The sequence below is a fragment of the Sebastes fasciatus genome, chromosome 17, assembly GCF_043250625.1.
Source record: "Sebastes fasciatus isolate fSebFas1 chromosome 17, fSebFas1.pri, whole genome shotgun sequence".
NCBI lineage: Eukaryota > Metazoa > Chordata > Actinopteri > Perciformes > Sebastidae > Sebastes > Sebastes fasciatus.
In genome coordinates, this window is record NC_133811.1 from 29,801,190 (window position 1) to 29,823,023 (window position 21,834).

At 42.1% G+C, this 21,834-nt stretch overlaps 1 protein-coding gene across 5 annotated transcripts in view; it reads right to left on the reverse strand.

The window, feature by feature from the left end:
- The window catches only part of LOC141753855 (poliovirus receptor-like), a 370,582-nt gene that overhangs the window by 148,007 nt on the left and 200,741 nt on the right, over positions 1–21,834 (reverse strand). The window lies entirely within an intron of this gene.

Genomic DNA, 21,834 nt, shown 5'->3' on the forward strand with positions numbered 1-21,834 from the left:
ACAGACAGACAGAGAGACAGACACACAGGACAGACCATAGACATGTATACGAGGACGCTGCATTGGCTCCTGGATCGTACGTCAACGTGGGCGCCATATTGGACAGGGCAAGACTGGCCCGTGAACACATACAAGTGAACGGGGGAGCTGACGTTATTCTGGATAAAAAGTACTTTAACGTCTACATTTCTCAACTGATTTCAACGAGTCGTTATTATATTAAAATGTTTATGATCTACGAGGAGTAACGTTAAGTCAACGTTACGATTTTTTTTTTCTTTTCCAAAAGATTTTGGTGAAAAACTGTTAAATACGTCACTGCTGCAATTATTAGGTCATTATGAAAAACTACTATCATCACATTATCACATTTTCCTTTAAGCTTTTTTCACATTATCAACTGTTCAAGTTAACGTTACATCTTTACAAAACGTTTGCTTCTCTAACATCAGATAAGAGCTAGCTAACGTTCGTTATTGTTATCTAATAGATATAAGCTAATGTTAGCTTATTGACATATCTAACATGATATCGTGTTTAAAACATGAAATGTACGATACGTATTAAAAACAATATGTGTCTAATATTACAAACAATAAAACTGATGGCATGTCGTGGTTAATAATTACGCGATTAGATTACTTTGTTTTTTATAATAACTGTATTATCACCATTATTTTAATAAGGTCAGATCATAACTAATATTATACTAATATTTATTGTTACCATTATTTATTTATGTTCTACTATTTACCTGTTATTCTGATTGCTCCTATTAGTAAGTACATAATAATAATTGCAGTAGCAGTGTTAGCGGTAGCATGATCGCTAAAACGGAGGAAGACATTTCATTACATTATATTATATTATATTACATTATATTATATTATACTATATTATATTATATTATATTATATTATATTATATTATATTATATTACATTATATTATACTATATTATATTATATTATATTATATTATATTGTATTATAGTATATTATATTACATTATATTATAGTATATTATATTACATTATATTATACTATAGTATATTATATTATATTATATTATATTATATTATATTATATTATATTATATTATATTATACAGGGACCTCTCTAAAAGTATTAACCTTAAACAAGGTAAATAAACCAAAGCCATACTTGACAAACGTGAGTTTTATCAATTCCTTATGATAATTATTTTAAGTAATTCAGTTCATGTCAGCCGACGGTGCACACTCGTCTCCTGAGCGTCTAGCAGTGATTATAACTTAACTATCCAGATTCTAAGTAACTGGAGACAAAACTTTATTTTCATAAACCCTTTAATATAAAACGACTCATTGAAATCAGTTGAGAGATGTAGACGTTGTAGTGCTTTTTATCCAGAGAAATGGCAGCTCCCTCGTTCACTTATATAGAGTTACAAGTACAGTCTTGCCCTGTCCAGTATGGCGCCCACGTTGACGTATCGCTGCAATGGGCTGTCCAATGCGGCATCTAGTATATGCATAGTGTATGTCTATGGGACAGACAGGCAGAGGGGTTATTTGAAGAGGGTTCAGTGGAAAAGAGCACACAGTTGCATTTGGAAAGTGCCACAATGTTCGACGTCCCTCGAGCCCTCCCGTTTTTTTGCCCTCTGTTTCTTTCCCAGCCTCCTAATTATACCCACTCCTCATCCCCTTTTCTTCCCTCTCATCCTCTGCTTCCTCCCCATGCCTCTCTTATCGGTCAGCTAGTCAAACCACAGGGCAGAGTGATCGCCCGCTGTCAACCCAGGACCGAGTCCAGATCTCACTGATCGGCAACGCACAAAGGTAAAAGGTTCACACTGCGGAGCAAGACTCATGCCGGGACATTTATAAGAGGATTCTCTGCAGGAATATGAGAGAGAAAAGAGAGTCTGGCTCAGATGGTGTAGGATTTGTACGAGTGGATTCACGCTGGGCTAAAAAAGAGGAGAAAAGAAAGTGTAAAACCAGGCGAGGAGAAGCATCGAGCCTATAGAGCAGAGCGATTTTCTTTTTTTTTTCTGTGAATCGCATGCTGATTTTTCTTTGGGGTGCAGCAAGGGCAGCTGAACACAGAACAGCAGGGAAATTTGAAGCCCTTCCTGTTTTATGCAAATAACAGCGAGGTTCTGCCAGCACTACTGGCAAACACAGTGGTGAATGCCAATCAAACAATCTGAGCTTGGCTGAAATGAGCACTGTGTGGGGTTACGTGCCAGGGCAGCACCAGTGAGAGAATGACATTTTTTTTTCTTTCAATGAAATCGCACTTGGACATCAAATAATAATCTGCACGGTGCCGGCGAGTGTGAGTTATGTTAACAAAACCAGTGGGGGGATGTCACATATAAGTGAGCTTGGATTGAAAGCCTTTGATTCGCACAAATTGTTCATTCTGAGGGTGTAGGAGAAGAAAGAGAGGGCATGAAAGAGGAGAGGAACTGAGTGGGAAAAGTAGGGAGGAGGTGTTTTGGTGGAGAGCGGAGAGAGGTCTCAGTTTGATTTCAAACGCAGCCTTGGTCTGGTCTCACATGGGGGATGCAGGAGGGTTATGCCAGGGTGAGACAGACGGGTTGGGCGGACGAGGCCGGGCTCTTGGGACAGGATATGATGTCTAAATTCGGGGACGGTGTCTGGTGATATCCAATTGAAGTGACAGAAGGCATTAAGGATGATGAATCCAACTTTGCCTGTCCTAGTTTTCTCTCTCTCTGCAAAACTTACAGACTGGCAAGGAAACACAATGTGTGAGCCAAAATGTTATTTATATTTATTGTGCCATTTATATTTTAGGCATTAGTGGTATTTGTCAGAAAGCCTGAGTGAGAGGCAGTTTAATAATGGCCTATTGTGGTGGCTCTCTGGTGGCTGCCGTTCTTCTGTTAATCAAGTGCTTACAAATCTATCATTGTGTATAGGCTTTAAAGAACAACACTCCTACAAAGGCCCATTAGAGCTGGCATGTTCATTTGTCAATAGATCACGGGTCACACGCAGATTTCTCTCCAATCTCAAAGTCCAAAGCTGAGGGATGATCTCTACGCAGTAATGTAAGGGAACTAGTTAGCTGCTACCTGTCCACTGATAGGGTCGGGTTAAATATACTGCTTTAATCTACGTATATATTTATTAATGGAATTCAATTAACACAAAACAATGACAAACATTGTCCAGAAACCCTCACAGGTACTGCACTTAGCATAAAAACTAAAGAGAAAATGGTGCGGCGAACACAGAAACCTTGAAGCATGTACTCCGTCCTGTTGTTGTGCAGCTAATCAGCAAAAGATCACAATAGCAAAAATGAAAGATACATGGAAGGTCATAATGGTTTGTTGCATTTGTTGCTATTGAATCAGTTAATGAATTGGTTATGTGGGTTTAAAACAAGGTTTAAAACTACTTTAACCAAGGCACAGTTGGTATTAAGGGTGGGTTTAAGCTCTAGTTCCCTCAAGAAAAGTCCCAGCAGCTGATTGTATAATGACCTGCCACCATAATAAATCAAATGCAAAGTACAAGAAGATTGGGAGCAAAGATTTGTCCTCCATTATCATGATGGCGATCAGTCTCGCCGCACAGGTTGTTTACACCATGTTGGAGACTACGGGTGTAAGAAATAGGGCTGTTAATCGATTAAAATATGTAATCACAACATCACACATTTTTTATCAGTTCAAAATGTACCTTAAAGTGAGATTTGTCAAGTATTTAAAACTCTTATCAACATGGGAGAGGACAAATATGCTGCTTTATGCAAATGTATGTATATATTTATTATTGGAAATCAATTAACAACACAAAACAATGACAGATATTGATCCAGAAACCCTCACAGGTACTGCATTTAGCATAAAACAATATGCTCCAATCATAACATGGCAAACTGCAGCCCAACAGGCAACAACAGCTGTCAGTGTGTCAGTGTGTGTTACATTCACACATCTGGAGGTCAGAGGTCGAGGGACCCCTTTGAAAATGGCCATGACAGTTTTTCCTCTCCAACATTTAGTGCAACTTTTTAGTGTTATTTAACCTCCTTGGAGAAAAGCTAGTATGGCATGGTTGGTACAGATGGATTCTTTCGATTTTTATGATTCATATGATACCAGTATCTTCGCTCTAACTTCAAAACTGAGCAGCCTAAAAATCGCTAGTTGCGTTAACGCGTTAAAGAAATTAGTGGCGTTAAAACAAATTTTCGTTTTTGCGCTAACTTTGAGAGCCCTATTACAAATAAGATCTGACTATTTCTTTACAGGACAGTTTCTATAGGAGATGTTTTTAATATAACATCAGGTATAACTTTCACACACATTAAATTTTGTTGTTACTGTCCTATCAAATGGGCTCATTGGGTAGAGCGTGGTAAACAGGTCCCCATGTGGGAGTATGTGATGACACATGAGCTCGTCATGACACCATATGCTGTTTAATTGCTTTAGAAAATGGTTAAAAACACGTGTCTATACGTGCGGTAGAAAACAGCTTTTATCAGATGCGAGGTGTCTGCAGGCGTTCTCCGACATCACTTATTACAATCTAAAACAGTAATGGATCATGGATTAGCTCTGACAAAAATGTGCCAGAAGCATGATCAACGTCAGCGTCAAATCCTTGTCAACCGCCCAATGAGGCGCTTTAGTAAACACTGTTCTGTGAACATATTTTCCGGCGGGGAGAGAAAAAAAAGTGGGAAAAAAAGCGGAAAAAAAAGCAGAGAGACTATCGTTAGCAGGAAGAAAATAGGCCATGCTTGTCATCCTTATTTCTCATCAACAGCAGCAGCCTGCCTGCATTAAGAAGCACAGTGATAAATGTCAAAGAGAGAGGCAGGGGAGCTTATATCAGTCTCTGTATTAGTGTCATGTACATGGAGGAGATTAGGGGGGAGAGAGAGAGAGGCCCATGAAAACTATCCATTACTACTCAGTTACATTCACTGCGGTAGGGATAATCTAAATGAGAAGATTTGGGGAGGCAAGGTGGAAAGAGTTAGAGCGGTGGAGAGATGGAGACAAACAGAGAGAGAGAATAGTCAAAGGGGTATGAAAATAGTGAAATCTAAATAATCTCTTGTTGATCTCCTTCGCCACCTCTCTCCTTCCTCTTTCAACTGAAATCCATCCTGAGAAACACAGAGAGCTGCTTCAACGTGATAATAAGCCAGAGGCAGCGACTCTAAAAGCTCTGCAGTGGGAATTCTCATTAAACGCAGCTTTTGGTCAAGGACGAGACATGTAAAAATGTACCCATGAATATATACTCTTAACACCGTATACTTGAAGACTAAATACAAACGGATGAGACATCTCTCCTTCTCAAAGACCACAGAGGAGTCGACTTTCTGTGCTAAATAAAAGATGCCTCATTGTATGGGATGTTATAATACAAGGTATGAAAATGTCTTTTTATTGAACAGCGAGCTCGCGGATCCCCCGTCGGGCTCATAAAGTTGCCGGGATAATTCCGTTATTGCTATGCATTGCACGGAAAATATGAAAATTTAAATGTTGTTCAGTTGCCGTTTGACCCGGAGAGCGACGTGCTTCTCGGGAATTCAAGCAACCCCCTCCTACACAGAGTTGACCAGGTTCCTCAAAATGCAGATCATTGTTGAAGTTATAAGACAAAGGTCAGCAGGACTATTAGCAGAGCGTGTTCTGGATGAATACTCGCAGGTTCACCACAGATGATGCGCAATGATTAAAAAGTATCTCCCGTATAATTAGGACAACCTTCAACCTGGAATCTTGGCTATATAAACCTTTTTTTCCTGAGGCACAAATAATGTAAATGGTTGAGTTCAACAAAAGTGTGAAGAGCCACAGTTACCAGTTTTACTTTGTAGGGTCACACAGGAGCATGGTATAAAAGATACTGCTGTGGATACAGTGTGGTGAATGAAATCAAGCAATATTATAAATCATTTCTTCATTGTTTCAAACTAGCCATTCTTGCAATTCAAGTAATATCTAGCCTGCTGTCCTTCAAGAATGCCATGAACGGTGAATAGACAGAGAGAAGATGCACTCAGAAATTCAGTAGCTTGTTTTTTTTCCATGGCAAACAAGCAGCAGAAAGAAGAGCCTGTCATCAGCGTTAAAAGACCTTTTTCTCTGTTTTGGAGTGCAGGCTTCTCTACACTCGCGAGTTGTGTCATCTCTATCTCTTTCCAAATTCAAACCAGTGCCACAGGCACAGACGGAGGATCTCCTCAGCTTTTATGCAAATTGATGAAAAATTGGTTGCCATTTGTTGTTTTGCTGCTTCTCTGTGCTTTAAACACATTCAACCTTTGGTTGATCTTTGCTTCCAGAAGAACTCTGCATCTGAACCTTCTGTGTATACACACTGACTAAAATCTCTATGGGGATATAAATAATCTACATGAGTTTCAAATGGTGTTTGAGTTACGTCTTGTGATACGGAGCCATAAAACAAACTACACTAAAAGCTGGAGGAAAAAAATATATTTTAAAAAACAAAACCTCCACCAACCATCATTGGACTGGCTTCCTCCTACGGGCATGGGGCCGAAGTCAAAGAGTACAGAAGTAAAAAGGCGAAACTCCAGTGCTTTTTTCACAATGGCAGCTGGATGGCGCTGCGGAAGCGCTTTCGCCATTATGGACTGAAACTGAGAACTTCGCAGTATGAACACTTAAATATTCCTCATTTAAATCGTTATGTCCTAAAAGTTGTAAAATTCACTAACAGCAGAATCCAGAGTTATTTTCCTCGGCATAATGAACTTGCATCAGACCCACGGGACGGCACCGCCCTGCACGCTCATATGACATATCCGATTCCTGCTAGCTGTATGCGGCTGTAATAATTGGATATATTGGCTGTAATTCATCACTTTTTTATCTTATAATACACCCATGAGCTGTATGCTGTAAGCCTGCACCGTGGTGGATGTATTAACGTCTCTGTTCCCAAACAACCGGCTATCGGCCAGTAGCATGACATCAACAGAATTAAATTGGACATCCGTTTTGGAGGTCCTTGACATGAAAAAGTTTGAGATTGCTCTCAAGATCTGTGTGCTGAATTGTTCTTACTTCTATTTATGTCCATCGTTCACTTTATGCTCCTCTGGGAAGCAGCCGGGCAGAAAGAGTTTAATAAATAAATAATTAAATAGTATGCATATTCATAATATTTGTATTGTTCAACACAGGCCATTTCGGTAGAGACATTAAAATTATGACAATGGAATAGACATAATTTAGTTTTACTTTTGTACGACACTTTGTAGGCGGGTGTTTTTCTGGCGTCCGGTTGTCGCTTTCAGTCCAAAATGGTGGAAGCGTAGTTCTGCTGCTGGGCGCCGACTTTGCAATGGAACGAACAATTAGCTTTCACTTCTTAGCAAAACAAATTCTTTGGCGAACAGTGGATTGACCCCCCCGGGGCATGCTGGTCAGGGGTATTACATCGCCAATAACAACCCCACAAGGCTAAAATGACCCACATCCCCCATTTTCATCATTATTATTAATTATTAATCTCCTTACCTCTTTCCCTCTTTTCTTTGTCATCCTCGTTACAAACACACCTCACCTAATCTTACATGTCATGTCACCAACACTATGACCACCAAAATCTAATCAGTTCATCCTCGAGTACAAGAAATTCCCTCAAGGCGTTCCTGAGATATCGCTGGAATGGGACGGACGGACAACTTGAAAACATAATGTCTCTGGCGATGGCCGTCTCCGGCGCGGAGACATAAAAACTACAGTAAAGAGCATCAAGTCAAGATTTACCCTCCCCAAGTATAAGCAGTGTGTCTGGGAGGCAAAGGCTCATAATCCTAGCAGACGTAAGCAGAGGTGCAGGAGTTGAGGCCGAGGCCAAATGTTATCACGGTGGGTTAATGCGCCCCGGAGGCAACGCAGACTGGAAATCCCAGACGTACAGTGGGACGAGGATTTAAGGGGTAAACTGACCCCTTAAAGCAAGCTCAACATTTCACCGCCGACTTCGACGAGGTACATTTCTTAAGGATCTTGGGATTGATTTTAAGAAATAAAACCTGTGAACACGGCATGATGAAAGAAAGACATGAGGTCAGACTGAAGACGTGCGTCAATAAAGACGATAATGGGTTACGATTTTTTTTGATGAGAGTGCACAGAAAAAGGTCCCTGTGTAGCACGGAGCACAGGGTGCTACTTATGCAGCAATCGGACTGAACCAGATTAGCATTTATTCATGAATGACTAAGCACACATGCAGTGCCATATTCCAGGAACACGATGTGTTCTTATAAATCAGGCTATGGCAAAGTACATAGGCCATTAAAGGCATTTATATACCATACACTATATGTGAAGCTCAGTGAGTAGGTAGGCTAAAAGCCCTTTTAGGTGGAGGGAGGACTTTAAACAGGTAAACAGGGCTGCTTGTACTGTACATTTCCCTTCAGTGTAATTGCACAGTAATGAGACAAAGAACTGTACAGGTTCGGTAAGACTAAACATAATAACAGCACTGATTATTTTTCCCTCCTGCTGTTTACCTGCACATTTTGCTGGACACACCCTTTGATATATACGTGTACATGCTTGTACGCACTTCACACGCTCACACAACATCAAACATAGTTCTTAAAATACACAACAACGACCCCAACGGCTTACAATACAGATTAAGTTTGCTGTGCCTTGTTTTCTGGTGTGACCAGGCCTTTAAAGGGACCCGGCTAAATGTTTTCTAAGGATGCAGCGATTGCAAAATTCTGATCCGATACCAATACCAATGTTTTTGCTGATATTTATTCCTCTTCTGTTCCAGGGAAACAAAGAAAAACAACTGAGCCATTTTAAATTCAGTCAGCATTTCATTACACTGTCTTTGAATGAAAACAAATTAAATTTATGAAACAAACTTTAATATAAGCTTTCACATGAAAAGTATATATATATACATATATATATATATATTTGTAATAACTGCTTCAAAAGCCTTTTCAGCTCAAATCATAACATGGCAAACTGCAGCCCAACAGGCAACAACAGCTGTCAGTGTGTCAGTGTGCTGACTTGACTATGACTTTCCCCAAACTGCATGTGATGATCATAAAGTGGGACTCATTTTCATTCACATATCTGGAGGTCAGAGGTCAACGGACCCCTTTGAAAATGACCATGCCAGTTTTTCCTCGCCAAGATTTAGTGCAACTTCGTAGCGTTATTTAACCTCCTTGGCGATAAGCTGGTATGACATGGTTGGTGCCGATGGATTCCTTTCCTAGTTTCATATGATACCAGTATCTTCAAAACTGCAAGTTGCATTTATTGGTTAAAGAAAGTTTATTATTGCGTTAACTTCGACAGCCCTAATACATACATTTGTATTAATTATCCAGTAAGTGTGTTATTACATCCGCCAAGGCCGAAGGCCTAGGAGGTTATGTTTTCACCAGTGTTGGTTTGTTGGTTTGTTGGTTTGTTTGTCTGTTAGCAGGATTACTCCAAAAGTTTGCAATAGATCTAAATGAAATTTTCTGGAGGGGTGGGGTGTGGCACAATGAACAATCCATTACATTTTGGTGGCGATCCGGATCATGATCCAGATTCAGGAATTCTTTTAAGAATTCCGATCAGCCAGAACATTAAGACCTCTGGGTATAACACCTGCACAGTGTAACTGATGACACGTTGATGACGCATGACCCCGCCTCTTTCCTTCAGAGAGAGAGCGGAGGGTGGAGAACGACTGTAGAATCAGCGTTTTTTCACATTAAACTCTATGAAATTACAGTTGAGTTCAACCAAAGCACACTTGGTGATTGTTGGAAAGAGTAACGACGACGGTTTAGGTGAGTTTTATTTTGTTTCTGTCCAGTTTGAATGACGTGTTTTACGATGCTCCGCTACGTACAGCTGATCTGAATGTAAACAAAAATACACGTGGATGACGTGTTGCACGGAGAGGGGGGGCGGAGGTCTGCGCTCTCCGACTGCCATTCTAGTTATGATTTTAGATTTACATGTGCACATCTAATTTTGACAACCTCTGAGTAGACAAGTTCTGGCCCTCCCCCTGTGATCTTTGGCGTCCCCCTGAGGGGGGGCAGACCCCAGGTTGGGAACCACTGAAGTAGGCGATCTAGTAACAATCTAGTTACGCTGACTTCACATTCATTTAACAGCATTACTTGTTTTTTGCAAACAAGACACAAAATGTACCTGACTGTTTGTTATTGGTTTACAGTTTAGAATACAGTTTTAATGGGAAATATATCACATTAAGCAAGTAATGATGTTAACATTAACGGGGTTTTCAGTTAGTTTTATGCCACAATTTGTGCACTAATTGTTTCACTATAATGAAAAACATTCAGGTTCTCTTTATATCTTCTTTCGATAGCAACACACAGAAACCTCTGCAGACACACACACACACACACACACACACACACACACACAGGCATCCAAACATAATCAGTCACACACTCTTTCCACACACACACACACACATACTGTATAAATGATTAATGCTCTAAATTGCTCTCCATTCACACACTTACAGAGATAAGCAGTATTACATGCACGCACATGCACGCACGCACACACAAACCTCAAAGACATCTATTAGCCACTAGACGCTAAAAGCCTTCAGTGTGTATCTGTGTCACATCTCTAACCCAGCCACAGCGGCTGTACATCACACACACACACACACACACACACACACACACAGGATAATTACCCTTGATGACACAGACAAACTTGCACTCATGCAGACACACACATACACCAAGGCCCACACTGTCTATTCAATTAGCCCTGATTATCCCTGCTTTCCCCCCCCACACACACACACACACACACACACACACACACACACACACACACACACACACACATCATCTGCCCCACAACCAAAATCTTACACAGACCCCCCCCCCCTTCCTGCATCCAACCACCGGTGTTTCCATGACGATCTCAATCATTTCCTCATGCAACCCCTCGATGCCGCAGCGACGGAGGAAATTTCCTGCTGAAATCATCTTCAATTCCGTCTCTGCATCACGGATTCTAGCCGGTGCTTTTCATCTCTGGCTCTCTCTCCTCTCTCGCTTTTCATCAGCGAGGAAATAATCAGAGGGTGGTATAAAAAAAAGAAGAAAAAAGAAGACAGAACTAAAGTGTAAACCACACAAAAAGACACAGAGAAAGGGAGGGAGGGAGGGGAAAGAAGTCAGAATGTTTTTGGCATTTTTCTTGGCCCATTTAGCCGCGCTGTGCTCTCTCCTCGGAGACTCGCGGGATTTTAAATGGATGCTTTCTGACAAAGAGCAAGCAGATGGGATGAAAACTAAAGAGCATAGACAGACGGGAAGGAGATAGAGAGAGAGAGGGAGGGAGGGAGGGTGGATGCAGTGGGTGTGGATAAAGGAATGGATGGATAGATAGATGGATGGAAATGGAGATAAATGGGTGGATTCATCTCTTTCAAGCTCATTACCCCTTTTCACCTTGAAAGCTCGTCTGAGTTGCTTTTTTTTCCTGCAGAAAACACAAATTCAAACTTACAAAAAGGCACACGTGGGAGTTACTTCTACATGCATGAGAACACACACACATCAACGCAATACACAGAGACACACACACACACACACACACACACACACACACACTCAGTCTAATTAAGTTCTCCCCACTCTGTGGCACCCTGCAGGGGTTATGAACTTCAGGAGGTTTCCCAAGTGCCTTCCGACCTTCCTCTTCCAGCTCTACGCTCATTTAGCATCCAGCTGCTGCACACACACACACACACACACACACACACACACACACACACACACACACACACACACACACACACACACACACACACACACACACACACACACACACACACACAGTTGCTCATACAAACGCGCAATAAATGACTCACTTACACACTAAAACCCACACACACACACTCCACAGATAATTTCCCCCACTCCTGGCTCCATTCACCTCAGTAACTCCCCTCAGCCTAAATTACAGCCTGTACACATACTGTACATTTGATTAAGCCGTGCGCTCATGTACGCACAAAGCACACCAGAGAGTCTGAATATAAAGAAAAGCAACTTAACTGACTTTTGACACGCTTTTGACAGTGAATATGTGTGTTAGCACACCACCTGAATGTGCTGGTCTCATTTTCTTACAAACACACTCTACAAATCTGACACAACACCACAGGAATGTTAAGGCCTCGGAGGGAATGAACCCCAGCCAGGAGTTTTACTGAGCGCAGATTAACTGTATGGTTGTAAAACGCAGCCATAAAAACACACTGCAAAGCATCAAAATGGAAGCAACAGGCCTGGATATTGATTTTGAGTGCATGTACATCCACTTACACAGGGCAAATGAGTTCAGAGCCCAATATTAACCAGCTGCGGTGTAACGTTACAGTGTACAAAATGAAACCACAGTCCAGTCTCACGGCAAAGCGCGTTAAAGACTTGCCTGTCCACCGGAGGAGGAAAGCGCGTCCGTGTCCGGTTTTGTGTCAACGAGACGTGAATATTACACCTGCACGAAGGTGCAAGGCTCGTTGGAGATAAGCAAGAGACTACACGGAATCGATCACCTGCGATCGCAACACAATGCATGCCGGTTAGATTTGAGTCGGACTTGAACTCGTCTACTTTCCAAGCGAGGCGCAGCTCATCTCGAAACGAGCCTCGTGTGTTTTATAGTTGACGGTTGTCATGTGACATTTGTCATATGTTGTGTAGTGACAGAAGTCTAACTTCAGAGCTAGTTACGTAGTATGTAAAGTGAGAAAGACCACTTATGGTGGGTGGGTGTGGAGGTGGAGGGGTCCACCAAACAAGACTTTCAAGCAGGAGAGGTGTTTTGTTTTGCGAGTTAGTTTTACTTAGTTTACATGCTTATTTTAAGCCCAACCGTGACGTTTTCTTAGTAGTTTATGGACTTAGTAGTTACTTAGTAGTTTTCTTGCCTGAACCCAAGTGTTGTTTTTTCCCCCCCAGCTGGTGCTGCACGTTCACGGTGGGTCTATTTTCACACTTCAGCGTGATATCGGGTTTCTCATACTGTCTGTCTGAATAGACCTGTATTCACTCTGTCTGAAACGCTGCGTTTTAGCGCCCGACTCTTTAACAAAACTACTTAGTTAGGTTTAAGAAAAGATCGTGGTTTGGCTTAAAATAATACCAGAAGTTCGGTAACTTAAGTAAAGAAGTTATGTGACAAACACTAACTTAGTTATCTTTAGCTGTGCGGCGACTGATGACTGATATTTGACTCTGACTGGGCCGAGTGCTGCAAAGGGGAGCATCCTCAACTATATTTGAAGGATTTGTTCAATCTCAGACATATTCAAGGTCAGTTCAAGCTTTTCAATTGGCTCAGATTATATCCATTGTTTGTTTAAGGTATCTGAACCCAGCAGCTCTATTGTATTTCTGTCCTTTTATTATCATACAAGGCTACACTTTAATATAAATCTTATTTAATATAAATTTTCTTTCTTGCATTGCAGTTGTTCGTTTTTAACGGGTTTTAAGACCTTTGAGCATTTTAAACTATTATGAAGTTCATGGGGGTTCACCAGGACACAATGCTTTTATTTCAATCAAAATGTTCTGTTACAGATGCATCTTTTTTATCCGTCAAAAGTGCCACAGTAAAAAAAAATAAAAAAGAAACCTCAGCCCACACACGTATCCCATGCCATCCCAAGGAGTAATGGAAATGTCTTCTCAGCCAGCAGATCTTAAGATTTTTCTACCTTTCCCTGCATGATTATACAGAGCTGTGTGACACCCTCAGGCGCTGGATAATTAGATACGCCTTGAAAATGTGCGTCCCGTGTTAAGATCAGCGCTGTGACCTTAAAAGAGTCGAGAGCCTTCCGGATCACAGGATGTCTTGTAGTGCTGTCATGCTGGCCGTAACTGTCTGCGAGGCACAGTTCTACAATTAGCCTTTAAATCCTGTTGCAGGTAGAAGGCTGCAGTCAAGGGGTGCAAGCATTTTGGTAAGTCTGATTTAATCAAACCCAGATTGCTACTTGCAAAATGAGCACATGCTACCCGCTGGGCCGGCAGGGTGGCCTGTGATTACAGAAACAAACCCGTAATATAAAAGACAGGAGGTTTGATTCCACATCTCTGCCTAAGGATGCAATCACACCTCCTTTTTCTTTTTATTTCGCAAGTTAAATATATTTTCTTACCGCCTGGTGACGAGAAGACCACAGCCTGTAAACATAGAGTTACAAGACTCTCAACAAACTTGTTTACTGGACAGTTTTGGGAAGCAGACACGCTGCCAGGTTAGAGAATTACTGGAAAAGCAGTGATTCAAGTTCCAGTAACGTTTGTGTTTCTTGCCATAATTCCCCCACCCTCTCTGTGAGGACACATGAAGAAACATCTGAGTCCAGGCTGCAGTTTCCCATGGGTTCAATTTGTTAATGCTCAGCTTTCCAGAGTTGAGAAGCTGCTCGGTGTCCGGCGTCAACATCGGTGTATAAACACGCCACAACATTGAAGTTGTGGGGTAAAGTCTTACACCCTTAACAAGCTGCACCTCATGGCTCTTGGACAAACACTCTTGTTTTTAAAGGGGGTTTTGGTTGGAGCTCTAATAACACTGTCTTCACATACGCAGCCAAACCAGCTGGACTAAAACATCCCACTGTTATAATAAAATGTTACCATGTGTGGTGTGCCACACTTTGGCCCCCCACCTAAGATTCACTTCATGAGAGTTGTTGATGTGTCTGTTGTATGTTTGGTATTATCTGCATTGCTGTGTGAAAAAATTACAGTATATTTTCTCCAGTGTGTGTCCTTTGCTGGCATGGAGGATTAAGTGAAGGGTCTGGGGGACATTTGTGGTGGGCACTAATATGAGTAAAACCAAATGTTATGTAAAAATGAATTAATACTGTAGCAAGGAAAATAAATTTAGAAAAATTAACTTCACCCCTCGCGCCAGGATAAAATAGAGTAACATCTGCGAAAGATCAACATTAAGTCCCCATAAAAAGTAGTAATTCATCTAATAACCATGCACATAGAGTCCATGAGAGTTAAAGTTAAAGAGTAAAATACACAATAGATAGCCCAACTGTAGTGAATGCAGTAGTAGCAACACATTAGCCTGAGACAGCTAATATCAGGGCGTACACCACAGAAACCATGAGATTCTAGTGAGAAAAAGAAAATTCTGGTGATCCATTTTCTGAGTCTGATCTAAATAGTTTGCTCTCCTGTGTTTATGACTTCTCTGTGAAAGAGGTGAAAAAAAAGAGTCAACATCAGTGTATAAATACGCCACAACCTTGAAGTTTTACAGTTGGAACACACTTAACAAGCTGCACCACAAGGCTCTTGGACCCAGACTCTTATTTTGAAGGGTTTTGGTTGTGATTTTAATGGCTCTGTCTTCACCTACGCAGCCAAACCAGCTGGACTGAAAGAGTAAACATCTCTCTGTTTTAATAAAATGTTCCACCCATGTTGTGGTGCGAATTGATCTCAGAGCGATTTGGAAAGAATCAAATTACCTCGTTGACTTAAACAACCCCCCCCCCCCCCCCCCCCACACACACACTTGAGCTGTGAATGATTATTTAAATTATGCCAAGCCAAGTTATGACTCAGATGATGTTTTGTTTTTTTTAATCCTCAGCGCTCGCTGGAAACTTTGAACCGGCGGAGATGATAAAAAATAGCCTGCGTCAGCCAGCCGTGTCCACATAAAGAAGCATTTAATGCAAATCGGTGGCGATCCATCATCCGACTGCGGTGCTTACTCACTGCTTGTGTGAACAAGTCGCTTTCACACACACACACACACACTCATGCACGGAGCCGTCAACTTGAGAGGGTTCAGTAGTTTAATGAACATTATTGATGGCGAGGCTACATCACTTCTGGCGTAATTAGTGTGATGTCTCACACCTACATGTCTGTGGCTTCATTAATTCTGTGCACATTCTAGCTAATATGCATGGACACACACACACACACACACACACACACACACACACGTATGAGCAATGACACGCTCATGTATCATAATCCAAAACCCTGATACTGTTCTTGCTTCTACACCCAGCCTGTGCTGCATTATGCACTGAATTTGCATTTCTGCTGTGCATGTGTGACCGTGTGTGCCGTTTGGTTACTGTATGCTTATGTGTGTGTGTGTGTGTGTGTGTGTGTGTGTGTGTGTGTGTGTGTGCCAGTGTTGTGCACTGTCAAATATATTTTTAGTCTTACTCTGCTCGGCTGAATGCAGGCAGCTGATTGGATCCAGACCTCGGCTGTTGATACTGATCAACAGAACCAGCTGAGTGAAAAAAACGCCATCAGCCTCCCTCTCTGTCTCCATCCCTCTCGCCCACTCTCACTCAATCCATCTCCCTCTCTAAGTCACCCACCCCCTCCCCTCTCTTCACCACCACTCCCTCCCTCCTCTCTCCCTCCCTCCCTCTTAAATGGGGCAGTTTGTGGTCGGGTGACTCATTTCCAAGCAGATCTGGACCATGGAAGAGGAGAGAGGAGAGTGAAAGGCAAGGGGGGAGAGAGAGGAGGGGATTGTGGTGTTAAAGGGGCCCAAGAGAGTAGAGAGAACGAGGAGGGGGGGAGAGAAAGAGAGAGAAGGGAATGAATATGTGCTTGCGTGCCTTTGCTCATTTCAGATGGATCACTTCCATCCTTTCAAAACAGTTAAAAAAAGAGCAGAAGAGGGAGGATGGGGGTGCCAGGGAGGGAGGGAAACAGCAAACCCAGTGTGGAGGATTAACGCCGCTCTCTAAAGCCACTGCTCTTTTTGCTCCCACCTCTCCCTCTCTCCTCTCCTCTCCTCGTGCCCTGTTCATGAATATGATCAGGAGCACGAAAATGAAAAGCAAACATCAAGACAGCAGTAATGCACCCCTCACCCCCCCCTCCCCAGATTCACTTCATGCTTATATCATGTATTTGCATTGCTGTGTGAAAGGCTTATAGGCTACAGTATCAGTCCCGGGATCACGGGAAGGCCACCACGACATTACACAGACAATCCGCTTGTCATAAGTACGCATTTTAGCCTTTTCGTGTGTCATTTGTACGCCAGACGTCTGCAGGAAAAACGTCATGGTTGGGCTTAAAATAAGAAAGTAAACTAAGTAAAACACGTACGGAAAAAGCTACGGAAAAAACGTCACAAGCGTCAATAAACAACACGGGATAAACGTCACTAACTAACTTACAAAACAAAACACAACCGTTTTATTTAATTCATATTTTAGCCGTAACAGATACACATCCCACCTATTACGTGTTAATTGGACAACTGTTCCTCCAATCAGTGGGCATGACACCAGACCTTTACAAATCACTGAACAAACTGGAGACTTTAGAGGTCTGGAACCAGGCTTTGGATTCTCTCTCTCGTCGATCACGCCTTCATCTCCTGCTTCCTGTCTCCTGTCTCTTACCGGCCAAAATGTCTTAATGCATCCAACCTTTCCTCTCTGTCTCCCACAAACATGTGACCTTACATTCCTCCTTCTCTCCCCCCCTTCCTGACCTTCCACCCCTCCAACCTCTCTCTGCATTGATCAGTCCGTAGTGGATTAGCAGCAGATAGTGATAGCACTGTGACCCCGGCTGGCCCTGAACAAGCCCTGCTGGCTAATTGAAAGACACAAACTGGTCTGCAGGATTAAAGACTGCTCGATCCGGCCCATTATTATTACACACATGCACAAATAAACACACAACTCACACACACACACACACACACACACACACACACACACACACACACACACACACACACACACACACATAGAGCGAGATGGGGGGTTTATTGAGTTTTTTTTGGACGTGTCCAATAGCTCGCAGTTGCATCACTGAGAGAAATGAGACGGAGCCCTCGACACAAATTGGATGTTTTCTGCGTGTGTGCACGCATGTGTTTGTCTCTATAGAGTTGTGTGTCTGCGTGCATGCACTGTATCTGCTTATGTAAGTCGTGCGAGTGTCTGTGCTCACCTGTGAGTGTGTGTTTGTGTGACTGTGTATCTGTACCTGTGTGTGGGAATGAACTGCATTAAAAAAAGAGAGAGAGAGAGAGCGAGAGTAAAAAGTGGCTGAGCAGTAGCAGGAGCACAGAGGTAATCACGGACGGCTCCCTCGCCAAGCTTCAACTGCAGGTATCACAACTAACACCTGACCCTGTGAGTCCAGGGAAGAATGAGCTCGGTGCACGGGTCCAATGCCGTGCACATAATGTATAAATCTGTGTGCAGAAGCAAATATGACTACAGTGTGCGTTTGCGCATATCAAAATTGCAGGATGCCGATTTATGCATTAGTACCACGTAATAAAACCACATATGTATGTACAGAGTGCACAGTTTGACGTATGTAACGTGCAGTAGATACAATCTGTTATGTGTGTAGTGAACATGTAATTCTGCCTGGAGCCAGACAGCTGAAGAAGTTTGGACTCGGAAGGCCGACTGAGAAAAAAAACACGAGTGAAAAGAGAGAAACGAAGAGCTGGAAGGAAGCCCAGAGGAGGTGGATACAGTACTTGACGAGTCTATGCGTAGCGCGTGCTGGTTTGTGCATTCGCGGGTCACCCACACGCTGCCTCTCCCCTGATTGAAACCAGCAGCGCCTCGCCTCGGCTCGGCTCTATCAATGAGCTCACCCCTTCTCTTCTGACTGCAGCAGTAAAAGAGGGAAAAGTCTTGAAATCTTGACTGCATCAACCCGCACAGGGCCCCCGAATGTGAAATATTTAGGCAAGGAACGTAGAGAAACAAGTAGCTCTCTTTAAAATATTTACACTATATACCACGCAACACTCAACCCCCTCAACCGCTCTGCTCGTATTCCAACTCTGCTGGCTGCGTATCAATAATGCATCCCGTTTCGACAAGACGTATACATTTCAAACTACAGGCTCGGTTTGGTTGATGTTGAAGTCGAATACACCACAGAGCAGTTTGGTAAGTTTTTGGACTGGAATTGACAGCAGGTGAACTTTCTGTGGGTCCTTTAAAGGACCAGTGTGTAGGAGTGAGTGGCATCTAGTGGTTGAGGAGAACTGAATACCTCTCCGCTCACTCCTCCCTTTACAAGCATGTCGGAGGACTACGGTGGCCTTCAGGTAACGTACAAACGCTAAAAGCTCTCTCTAGAGCCGGTGTTTGGTTTGTCTGTTCTGGGCTACTGTAGAAAAAATGGCTGACTCTGTGAAGAGGACCCGCTCCCTATGTAGATATGAAGGACTCATTCTAAGCTAACAGAAACACAACAATTCTTAGTTTCAGGGGATCATACGCTAAAGAAAAAATAATAAATATAATATTCCATTCACGCTAATAGATCCCCTTAAATCATACACACTGCTCCTTTAAATGAAATCACTATATGAGGACATAACGTTAACACAGTTAAGTATGTTATGTACATCATGTAAATGAAGTATGTTATGTAATTAAAGTACAGTATGTGACATACTGTACGTTATGTAAGTTCATTTACGTACTTAAGTTAAAACAAGTCTACGTGTACACGAACGGGACACAAACGTTAACACCGTTATCAGTTGTTATCACTACTATTGTAATGTTACAGACAGGGCCAACTGTTTTAAACATGGCGTTAACGTTATCATAGTTAAGTACATCACGTAAGTTAAGTATGTGACGTACATCATGTAAGTTAAGTATGTGACTTACATTTGTTAATCTAAGTCTACGTTGAAACAGCCGTCTCCTGTGTGAAAGTCCTGTGTTTGTTTCAAATGTTATCAGCCCATTGAATGGCCGTTTTCAGTTAACACAACCGTTATTATGCTGCAGGGAAAACTGCAGTTTTAAACACGGCGTTAACATAGTTAAGTATGTTACGTAAGTTAAGTATGTGACGTACATTACGTCAGTTAATTTACAGACCTCTCTCCTCAAGACTGTCAGCTGACAATATCTTTCTTGTGCAACAAGAGACATAAATGACATCACAGGAACAATGATATTTATGTGTCTAGATCCATCTTAACTGACTTACTAAGGTGGTCATTTTTTCAGTTTTCCCTTCATCTGATCTGGACTGGTACCTGATCTCAGCTGGTGGTGGATGCCTCCTCTTAAGTGTGTAAAACCAGTCCTTGATGAACAGAACAGCACCTCTAAATTGTTCATGAGAAGAGGTGTCTCTGAGTCTGCTTGTGAGAGAAGCCCTCTGTTCTCGTGGTCTCGCTGCATCTCAGTTTAATTCTTTGTCTCTGGTACTGCAACTGCCTTGAAAGACATAAAAAGCGACTGCCACTGGCTGAGAATGTAACACCAACTTTTGGCTCACTTCCCAGAAAATAATCTAGCAAGGAGACTTGGTAGAAATAATCAGACTTTTATTATGTGGAGCCAGCACCCTCCGTATTCCTCCGTTCGCACCTCTTGAACCCTATTTTTTGTTCATTTTCAGTTAATCAAAAGGCCTAATCCCCTCTGTTAATTCTGCTAATTTGTTCCTGTACCACACAGACACTTTTCAAAAATGTACAGCTATTATGCTCTATGGAAGTATTTTGTATTGTAAGCCAATTACAGGCCTAATTAGGTGTCGTTTATGTACAGATAGAACAGGAAATCACCCCAAATACACACCTACTTCACTCATTTTGCTTTCCTTTAATAATAGTTTGGTTCAAATGATGTCATTCTTTGGATTACACCTTTCAATACTTATCCTGGAATATATTCCTGTATATTTACATACAGCTGTAACATAATATATTCTTGTATATTTACATACAGCTGTAACATTGTTTTCTGCCCTCAGTACAAAACTGGTATGGATGCTGTGTTGGTGGCATTAATCTGGTGTGCACGTCCTGCTGAATGTTGCACAACCAAACTGTATATTCTCTTAAGATACCCCAACATGCACGGTCAGCAGTGGATCTTACAGAACATACAAACTATGTATGAGATCACATTTGATATTTTAGCACTGACTTTAGAGATACAGTGTGCGCGTGTGTGTGTGTGTGTGTGTGTGTGTGTGTGTGTGTGTTGCACTCACACATGCTGATGTTGGGACTGAAATGTTGACCTTTAAATAATGAAACCTTCTCTCACCAGGCCACCCTAATGCCCCAGACACACCTCTACTATTCCTCCCCTGAAGGTGTCTTGCAGTACATATTGAAGGACAGGGTACGTGAACGATGTACCGTAGATCATGTAATGTTAAAAATAAATTCCAAACACACAGTACTACATGGAAAGTTTGAACCTCAAGGACAAATATGTGGTCTACACACTTTTTTAAAAACAGACTGGTGATAGTTTGTGATCATACGACGACAACTGAACATTACAAACTCTAAATTCACAGTTATGGTACGTGTCCACAGGGGCGTTTTTTATCGCGAGGGGACGCGATGCTTCCCAACATTGGACGCTTGGTGTGGTGTCCCTAGAAACAAGGCACTCGGCTCCTGATTGGACGAACGCTTTCCCGCCGTTGGCTGCTGCTCCCAGCTTTCAAACCGGAACCAGTATGGAGGCTCGTTTGGAAACTTTCTTCTCTTATTTCACGTAAATAGTTCACTGAAATGTGTTTCTGAAAACATTTGGGGCGAGAAATAACCCATGCAGTTGATGAATCTGTCTTTATTTTGGATCGACAACGTTTAGTTTAAAAGATTCTCGGGAGTTTGGAGAGGCGGCGAGTCGCGTCGGACGCCTGTGATTTGCATAAAGTAGACGAGCCCTCAACTTTATGCAAATGAGGAACGGGCGTCGTGTTGCCTA